Source organism: Monodelphis domestica, chromosome 5 (genome assembly GCF_027887165.1).
Source record: "Monodelphis domestica isolate mMonDom1 chromosome 5, mMonDom1.pri, whole genome shotgun sequence".
In the NCBI taxonomy this organism is placed as follows: Eukaryota; Metazoa; Chordata; class Mammalia; order Didelphimorphia; family Didelphidae; genus Monodelphis; species Monodelphis domestica.
In genome coordinates, this window is record NC_077231.1 from 217,967,428 (window position 1) to 217,977,263 (window position 9,836).

The window sequence follows — 9,836 nt, forward strand, 5'->3', positions numbered from 1 at the left end:
ACATTTAAAATTAGTTTCTCTACTAAAACTTTATATCTTATGAGGTTTATTAAAGATTAAGAAATAAAGAAAATACAAAATAAGAAAGCATGTGCCTAGGAGGGCTGAAAGGCCCATTCAATTTCACTTACTACATCTTGAGAGACGCGTGTGCTTGGAAGCGGAAGCAGGGAGAGAGAGAGCCTCAAGTAGGCAGAGAGCTCATTTAAATAATAATTTGTTATCTCACACTCAGCTGAGATTCTGGGGAATTCCAGGAAGTTCCAAGGGCTTCTGGGAATTGAAGTCTGGGGTTCAAATCTCCATTTTTACATTTCTCTGTTTGATACTTATTGGGAAAGATTTTCCCCAAAAGGATTATTAAAACATAATCAACTTAAAGATTACAATAATTTGAGGATAAGAGGAAAAAAGAACAAATCCAATAATTGCTAGATGCATTGACAAAAAACCAGTTAGGGGGCAGTCCCCTTTGGCATGAAAGTATACATATAAATAAATGTTCAATCAACCACACCCAAAGTTTATTCTTGATCTTCTCGTGCAGCTTGTGGTCTGGAGGCATCTTCATGGTGTCTTCTCCAAACAGTTCAGTTTCTGGATTCGAGAAGTATCATGTTTCTTAACCTAAAATTCTTCTCAAAAGGAATTTAAACTTTGCAATTTAAAATAATAATATTTCTACATTTCCCCATGAAGAGGGTGATTGAAAAACACAGGATCACTTAGGGATGCATGGCTGAGTTATGAGGTATATAAATCAATTAGTAAGAGAAATTAAAAAGACATCAGAAAAATCCAAATAAAAAATAAAATTTCTGGATGAAAATATAGACTATCAAAGTCTTATGTGTAAAAATTCCAAGTAAAGAAAAAGTAAATCTACAACAGGTCCTTGAATCAGGGCCCAATTAAAATGATCTAAGCAAGTAAGCATTTACACAGTCAGTAGCCAGGACTACAGAAAGTTGCCACAGTTTGAAAGACAGAAAAGGGACTAGATTATAGGAGCCAGGTAAGAAGCCAAGTTTGGGATACTCATCTGTAAGTATTTTCAGAGTGAGTGTGGATACAAGGAAGGCCTACATCTATTTTTTTTTTTAAACCCTTACCTTCTGTCTTGGAGTCAATACTGTGTATTGGCTCCAAGGCAGAAGAGTGGTAAGGGCTAGGCAATGGGGGTCAAGTGACTTGCCCAGGGTCACACAGCTGGGAAGTGTCTGAGGCCAGATTTGAACCTAGGACCTCCAGTCTCTAGGCCTGGTTCTCAATCCACTGAGCTACCCAGCTGCCCCCTGAAGGCCTACATCTTAACGTATGTTAAGCGTTGTGACCTTGAGTCTTCACACTAATATATCCTGTGTGCTCTTTGTGGCACTAATTAGGTTTAGCTTTGTGCTTCATTGGCCCTCTGAAATGTCTCTTTTGTATATTTTGTCCTGGAATCAGACAGAATCATTAAGCAAAGTCCCATAATTTTGTTAAATAATTAGTGGCATCATTTTTATAGTCTCAAGCTTTTGGGGCATGCACTGACATTATAGCAAATGTATTTTAAACTTATATTACTGCTAAATCAAAAAGTTAAAGAAAATTCTCAATACTGGTGACATGTGCTTCAAATATAAAAAGGAGAGAAAAAATAAAAGACTGAAATAGTATATTGCACATGCAAGAAAATATAATAATAAAAGAGTTTAAAAAATTCAAAAATGTAGCTTATAATCATTGACACTCTGTGTCAGCTAAGAAAATATAGAATACAAGTTTTTTTCACCAAAAATGAGATCCATTTCCTCTTCATATCTGGCCATGATCCACTGAGAGTACAAGCAAATGCATTTCACAAGGTAACATTTTTAAATAAATTACAGTAGTACAAATATGTGGTATCAATATCCCCAAAATTCTCAATAGTCCAGTTAATTACAATAGCAAACAAACACACTATCATTTTTTCACATAAGTTGCTATATGGTATTTTAAAAAGCCTATGAATTGATGGATATTTTTCACAATTTTTACAAATGTAGCAAATCTTTCAACCTTGGTAAACATATTTTCAAACAAAGTAAAACTCATTTTGGGACTAGAATATTATCAAGAAATTTAGATATCATTCTGGTGGAAGTAAAATGAGCTGAAGTGTTATAAATGAGAGATGCTCCACTTTTGGGAATTTTCCAGGGGTTCTGTATGCCCTGGGATTAACTTCCCATCTTCTGTTCACATTCTCATATGTGGGAGTTGGGGGTTATAAATGTATTTCACTTCAGCTACTAAAATGGGCCTTACCTCATTTTAGGGGCAGTGAAAATGAACAGAGATTGTTAAGAAAAAATTCTAAAAATTGTGTTTAAAGAACCCTTAAAATCAATTTGAGATATTTAGCTCATAAATTTTCCAAAGGTTGTTATGGAAATTTTCTGATGGAGTCCATCTATCCTCTATGTGACAATTTACAAAGTCAAAAATAGAAAAGCTGTTTTTTATATGGGCTTACTCAATAATGTTTGTTCAGTATGGTTATAGGGGAAAAGCAACAGAATTTAACAGTAGTTAAAATCCAGTACATTAAAATGATTCGGTATAACAGAATAGCATTGAATGCAGTAATATATGAACTTAAAATCACAAAGTTAAACCTTAAACAAAACAATCAGTAAAATGCAATAGAATACAGAGATTTTTATTAAACACTGGAGTCTGAAATGCCTTAAAAATATAATCTCCAGTCTCTTTAAAGTTCCTTCGTTGTTTTTTAATTATCCATTTAGATGCCTATTGTCAGAAGGCAGAAGATTGGTAATGGTTAGGCAATGAGGGTTAAATGACCTGTCCAGGGCCACACCACCAGGCAGTATCCTAGTCCATATTTCAACCAAGGACCTTCTGTATCTAGGCCTGACTCTCAATTCACTGATCCACTGAGCTGCCTTCCCATAGTAAGGCTGGATTTTAGGAATCTCAAATTTGGCTAAAGAATTGCAGGGAGTTGAATTTTTCCTTTGGCTCCCAGGTGAGCTAAGTGAAAGAATCAATACAGTCAAAAGATATCCTTTTAAAGTAGCCATGCTTTAAGTTCCTATTTGGAAAAGTCTCTTCCTTCTTTCTTTCTTCCCCCCTGTGATTCCCTGCCCCTAGTCCACATGAAGGCTAATTGTAGCCTAAGGAAGAAATACCCCCATTTTTTACCAGCTGGTAGAAGTGAGTCTTGGGCCTGGGGCAATCTGCTAGGGCGATGAGCCATCTGCTTGGAGGCCAGGGTTGCCGGGAGGGTCGGGACCAGGTGAGCAAGCGCATAGGTCCAAATTGCTTGAGCGGAGAAGCAGGCAACAGGAGCCAAGCCGAGCCGGCCAGGCCGGGCAAGAAGGGCGGGCAGGACTGAGACCAGGTGAGAACAATCTGGGGCCGGATTGCTGGCAGGAGCGAGATAAGTCAAGAGGCTTGTTAAAAAAGGCTTGGAGAAATGTGGCTTAGAAATCATTATCTAGGCTATCTTTTTCTTTTTTTTAAATTGAGAGGTTTTTTTTTGGTCCCATTATGTTGCCATAGCCCCAGAGGGTCACTTGTGTCAAAAGGCTGATCCTTCATTTAGCAGGAAATGGGAAATGTGGCCACAACACCTAAGACATCCAAGATGAGGAAAAACGCAGGTGTAACCTGTTCTTCCTTCATGTGGGTCGGTATACCGACTAGGTAAGAAACAGACGTTTCTATATTAAGGAGATCTTCCCAGAATCCCAAACAATTCAATCATGCTTTGTTTATGCCAAAATCTCCTTCAATAAACAATCAAATTTGCCCTCTGCTTGGCAATAGGGGCCACTCTAATTACTCCTGGCAACAGATAGCTTTCTTCTTGATGCTTAAAGCTCCATGCTACCCTTTGGTTCACACCCCCATTCAAGATGGCAGCACAAGTCAACCCAGCTGTGGCTTGTTCAGCTAATTATCCTAAGGGTAATGCTGACCAAGCTTGCTACTCCCAGTTCTGCTGCTATTCCCAGCCTTGGTGCTGACATGTAGAACATAAAATAAACCAGCTGTGTACATACCATGCAAGATGTTCTTGAAAATAAGATGTAAATGAGTCCCCGATGACTGATAGCAAGCAACTGCAGCCACTTGGGAGCTATTTTTCGAGGCTACTTTTATAAAGTTAGGCAGTCATTTGGCAAATTGAAAAAAAAAATGGTGTATTTCAAATAAGATGACTTGAATATCACAGTTTAATATCTCAGAGAGTCAACATGGAGTTGTAGGGGACTAGTCTTGGAGCCAGGAAGATCTGAGCACCCAGACCTCTGACATATATAGTCCCTTAATCTTTCAGTGATTGTGGCACCTCCCCAAGTCTCTAAGTGGTAAGGAAGTTGCCTCTGACCTACATTGTGTAAGGAGGTTTTCAAATTTGGGAATTCCCTATAGCAAGGAACTCATGGGTCCAGTACTACTCATTATTACTTAGATGTATAATACAATAATATTTTATTTTAAAATAGGAATGAGTGGGGAAGCTAGCTGGCTCAGTGGATTAACAGGAAGTCTTGGGTTCAAATGTGAACTCAAACACTTCCTAGCTGTGTGACCCTGAACAAGGCACTTAACCTCATTTACCCGGCCCTTAACTGCTCTTCTGCTTTGAGACTAATATTTAGTATTGATTCTAAATGTAAAATTAAAGGTTTTATAAAAAGAAATAGAACAAAATTCTCCAGAAAAAATCTTTTCAGTGTAGTAGGGAAGTGACCCTGGACTCCCTGAAACTATTAAGAAGACAAACACTAATAGCTCTTTAGAAGCTGTAATGCCTTGGAAGAAGAGTCTGGTATTATAAACTATTGTGCTTAATTTCATCAAGTTCATAGAAGCTTATCATCATTCAAAAAGTTGGCCCACGAGTGAATTATTTTTGACAATAAGTAGTCCATGAAACCAGATGCTAAGATGCAGAGGAATTACAATCTTCACTGGTTGGAAGATGAGTCAGCCTAATGAATTTACAAACTTTTTTGGTGAGTAGTGGAATTGAGATAATTCTTAAAAAGATATGGTTTTCAGAACATAGTACACAGTCATAGCAATATTGTATGATGAACAATTGTGAATGGCATCTATTCTCAGCAATACAGTGATCCAAGACAGTCTCTAGGGATTCATGATGAAAAATGCCATCAGCCTCCAGAGAAAGAACTGATAAAGTCTGAATGGAGACTGACACATGCTATATTTCATTTTCTTTCTTTCATCATTTTTTTTGTTTGAGTCCTCCTCCACAAAATGACTAATATGGAAAAATGTTTTACATTTTTGTACATGTAAAATCTATATCAGATTGCTTGCCAACTCTGGGAAGGAAGAGGAGAAGGGATAGGGAGGGAGAATTTGGCTCAGATTTAAAAAAAGGTTAAAAATCATTTTTACATCTAATTGAGAAAAACCTTTTGTTAAAACATATGATTTTTTATGTGTAAAGGAATTTTGTAGCTCTTTGAACTTGGGATTTCTAGAAAATTTCCTTCATTATGCTAATCAGACTATTGCTCAATGAAGTTGGTTAGTTGAGTTACCCATTCATATCCATTTTCTCTTGATCTTGCATTCCTTTGCTTTGTGGTTACATACCACAGTTTCTCTCTTTTTTCTGTTTCATTCCATTTTTAAGTTAAATTTTATTTTCAAAAAAAACCATAATTTATTTAATCAACTTCTGGGATCTAGAACTTTTCTGTTTATCCCAAGAGAGCCAGAAAAATAACCTCCTGATTATTCATTAACAGTTCCTCCTCCCCACCTCCCTCTTAAGAATTAAGAATAAGCTTTTTTTGTTTAACAGATATAAAACATTATCCTCACATCCCAAGCTCTGGGTCTTCTTGCCAGATATTTCTTGTCCTCCTCCCCACACATATAAATATATCTCATCACAAAAAAAAAAGACAATCAGGGGCTCAGAAAATGAAGCTTCATAGAGATGGTACGAGAAAGGGGACTATGTTTCAGAGTTTCCAGTCTCACCTACTCCCATATACAAAATGAGTGGCACTTCTTAGAGGCAACAGTAGGAAATATCTTCCATTCAAATTCATGCAGTCAAGGATTAAAGTGAAGTTTCAGTGTTATCATTAAGATCCTTTGGGCCTCATGGGGGGCTAGATATTTCCTTCAACTTCAGCTTTAGACTGCAGCTCCCTTCATCTTCTGAAGTTCTCTTCCTTCACACTTTCTGATGTAGAGAGACATGATAAGTGTAGGCAGCAATGGCTTAGCAAATTGCTTCCCACAGCATCAGGGAACTCTTGCTATCTTTACTAGCACTTCCTCCATAGCCACCAAAAACTTAGTGGAATTGAATTCTCTCCAGCCATCAATCATCTTTCTGGTATCGCAAGTAGTTCTTTTCTTCTTCAATAAAGCCCACATCTCTAATGCAGTAGCTGTACCTGGTCACATCTCAAAAGACTCTGATATCTTGAGACTTCTCTCAGTGAACAGTGGGTCCCCCAGTGTACCATGGACTATCAAGAATCAGCCTAGGGCAACCCTATTACATCCTCCTTCCAGGGGGAAATATTATTGTTGTCTTTGAAAATCTCATTAGTTACTTATGGAGGGACACATCATAAAACATCCTTTAATGTGTCTTTGATTAGTTATAGAAAATTTTGTAAGATAACAGAGGCTATATTTTAATGCATACCAGAATAACAAAAAACCATAGTTGGTAGAGAACATAGATTGTCTAGTTCAAACAATGCCTGAAAAAAAAGAACCCACCTAATTTTTAAAATTAATTAATTAAAAAAAAAACTTACTTTCCATCTTAGAATCAATACTGCATATTGGTTCCAAGGCAGAAGAGTGGTAAAGGCTAGGCCATGGGGGTCAAGTGACTTGCCCAGGGTCACACAGCTAGGAAGTATCTGAGGCCAGATTTAAACCCAGGACTTCCTGTCTCTAGGTCTGGCTCTCAATCCATTGATCCATCCAACTGCCCACAAGAACACACTCTTTACACAACATCAAAGGATCATAGATTTTGAGAATGAAGGGAACCTAGATGTCACCTTATTTAACCTATAATTTATTTATTTATTTAGAATATTTTTCCATGGTTCCATGATTCATGATTTTTCCCTCCCTTCTTTCCTCCCCCATTGCAGAGCTGACAAGCAGTTCCACTGGGTTATACGTGTATCACTGTTCAAAACCTATTTCCATGTTACTCACATTTGCAGTAGAGCGATCATTTAATGCCAAAACCCCCCTAATCCTGGATAAACAAAATAATGGATAATAAAGATATGTGGAGTCAGAATACCTGAGTTCAATTCCTATCTCAGACACTTACTAGCTACATGACCCTAGGCAAGCAACTAAACCTTTGATCACAGTTTCCTCATCTCTAAGCCCCTACTTTCTAGAATTGTTGAAGGGATTAAATGAGATAATATATGTAAGTACATATATGTGCATTTTCTTATATAGGAACCATAGTATTATATAACTGTTGGTCACATTATTACAATTGACCTTGTCATCATCGTCATCTTTGTCATTGTCTTCATCCTTGATTCCTCTCTGGGCTCTGCTCCTGACTCTCTAGAATTCTTTCTCCACCATTTCTTACTGGCTTTCTCATCTTTGAAAATCACTTTTTCCTGTATCCCCTTCCTATGATTGGCTAGTTTCTCCTATAATCATCATTTTTTTAAACATTATTTTATTTGGTCATTTTCAAACATTATTCATTGGAAAAAATGGTCATTTTCTTTTCCTCCTCCACCTCCCAGCACCCCTCCCATAGCCGACATGTGATTCCACTGGGTATCACATGTGTCCTTGATTTGAACCCATTTCCATGTTGTTGGTATTTGCATTAGGGTGTTCATTTAGAGTCTCTCCTCAATCATGTCTCCTCAACCCCAGTAGTCAAGCAGTTGCTTTTCCTCGATCTTTTTAATTCCACAGTTTGTTCTCTGCTTGTGGATAGTGTTTTTTCTCCTAGATCCCTGCAGAATGTTTAGGGACATTGTATAAACACTAATGGAGAAGTCCATTACGTTTGGTTGTACCACAGTGTTTCAGTCTCTGTGTACAATGTTTTCCTGGTTCTGCTTCTTTCGCTCTGCATCACTTCCTGGAGGTTATTCCAGTCTCCATGGAATTCCTCCACTTTATTATTCCTTTAAGCACAATAGTATTCCATCACCACCATACACCACAATTTGTTCAGCCATTCCCCAATTGATGGGCATCCCCTCATTTTCCAATTTTTGGCCACCACAAAGAGTGCAGCTATGAATATTCTTGTACAAGTCTTTTTCCTTATTTCTTTGGGGTACAAACCCAGCAGTTCTATGGCTGGAGCAAAGGGTCAGACAGTCTTTTAGTGCCCTTTGGGCATAGTTCCAAATTGCCCTCCAGAATGGTTGGATCAATTCAAAACTCCACCAGTAATGCATTAATGTCTCTACTTTGCCACATCCCCTCCAGCATTCATTACTTTCCTTTGCTGTCATGTTGACCAATCTGCTAGGTGTAAGGTGATACCTCAGAGTTGTTTTAATTTGCATCTCTCTGATTATCAGAGATTTAGAGCACTTTTTCATGTACTAATTAATAATTTTGATTTCTTTGGTTGAAAACTGCCTGTTCATGTCCCTTGCCCATTTATCAGTTGGAGAGTGGCTTGATTTTTTGTACAATTGATTTAGCTCTTTGTAAATTTGAGTAATTAGTCCTTTGTCAGAGGTTTTTGTTATGAAGATTATTTCCCAATTTGTTGCTTCCCTTCTAATTTTGGTTACATTGGTTTTGTTTGTACAAAAACTTTTTAACTTGATGTAATCAAAATTATTTATTTTACATTTTGTGACTCTTTCTATGTCTTGCTTGGTTTTAAAATCTTTCCTTTTCCACAGGTCTGACATGTATACTATTCTGTGTTCAGCTAATTTACTTATAGTTTCCTTCTCTATGTTCAAGTCATTCACCCATTCTGAGTTTATCTTGGTGTAGGGTGTGAGGTGTTGATCCAAACTTAATCTCTCCCACACTGTCTTCCAGTTTTCCCAGCAGTTTCTGTCAAATACTGGGTTTTTGGGACATTGTATTGACACTAATGGAGAAGTCCATTACGTTTGATTGTACCACAGTGTTTCAGTCTCTGTGTACAATGTTTTCCTGGTTCTGGGGTCTTTGGGTTTGTCACAGACTGTCTTGCTGAGGTCACTTACCCCAAGTCTATTCCACTGATCCTCCTTTCTGTCTCTTAGCCAGTACCAAATTGTTTGATGACCACTGCTTTATAATAGAGTTTGAGATCTGGGACTGCAAGGCCACCTTCCTTTGTATTTATTTTTCATTATTTCCCTGGATATCCTTGATCCTTTGTTCTTCCAAATGAACTTTGTTATGGTTTTTTTCTAAATCAGTAAAAAATATTTTTGGAAGTTCAATAAGTCTAGCACTAAATAGATAAATAAATTTGGGTAGGATGGTCATTTTTATTATATTGGCTTGTCCTACCCATGAGCAGTTAATGTTTTTCCAATTATTCAGGTCTAGTTTTAGTTGTGTGGAGAGTGTTTTGTAGTTGTGTTCATAGAGTTCCTGTGTTTGTCTCTGGAGATAGATTCCTAAGTATTTTATTTTGTCTAAGGTGATTTTGAATGGGATTTCTCTTTCTAATTCTTGCTGCTGAGCTGTGTTGGAAATATATAGAAATGCTGATGACTTATGCGGGTTTATTTTTGTATCCTGCAACTTTGCTAAAGTTGTTGATTATTTTGACTAGCTTTTTGGTTGATTCTCTAGGATTCTTTAAGTAG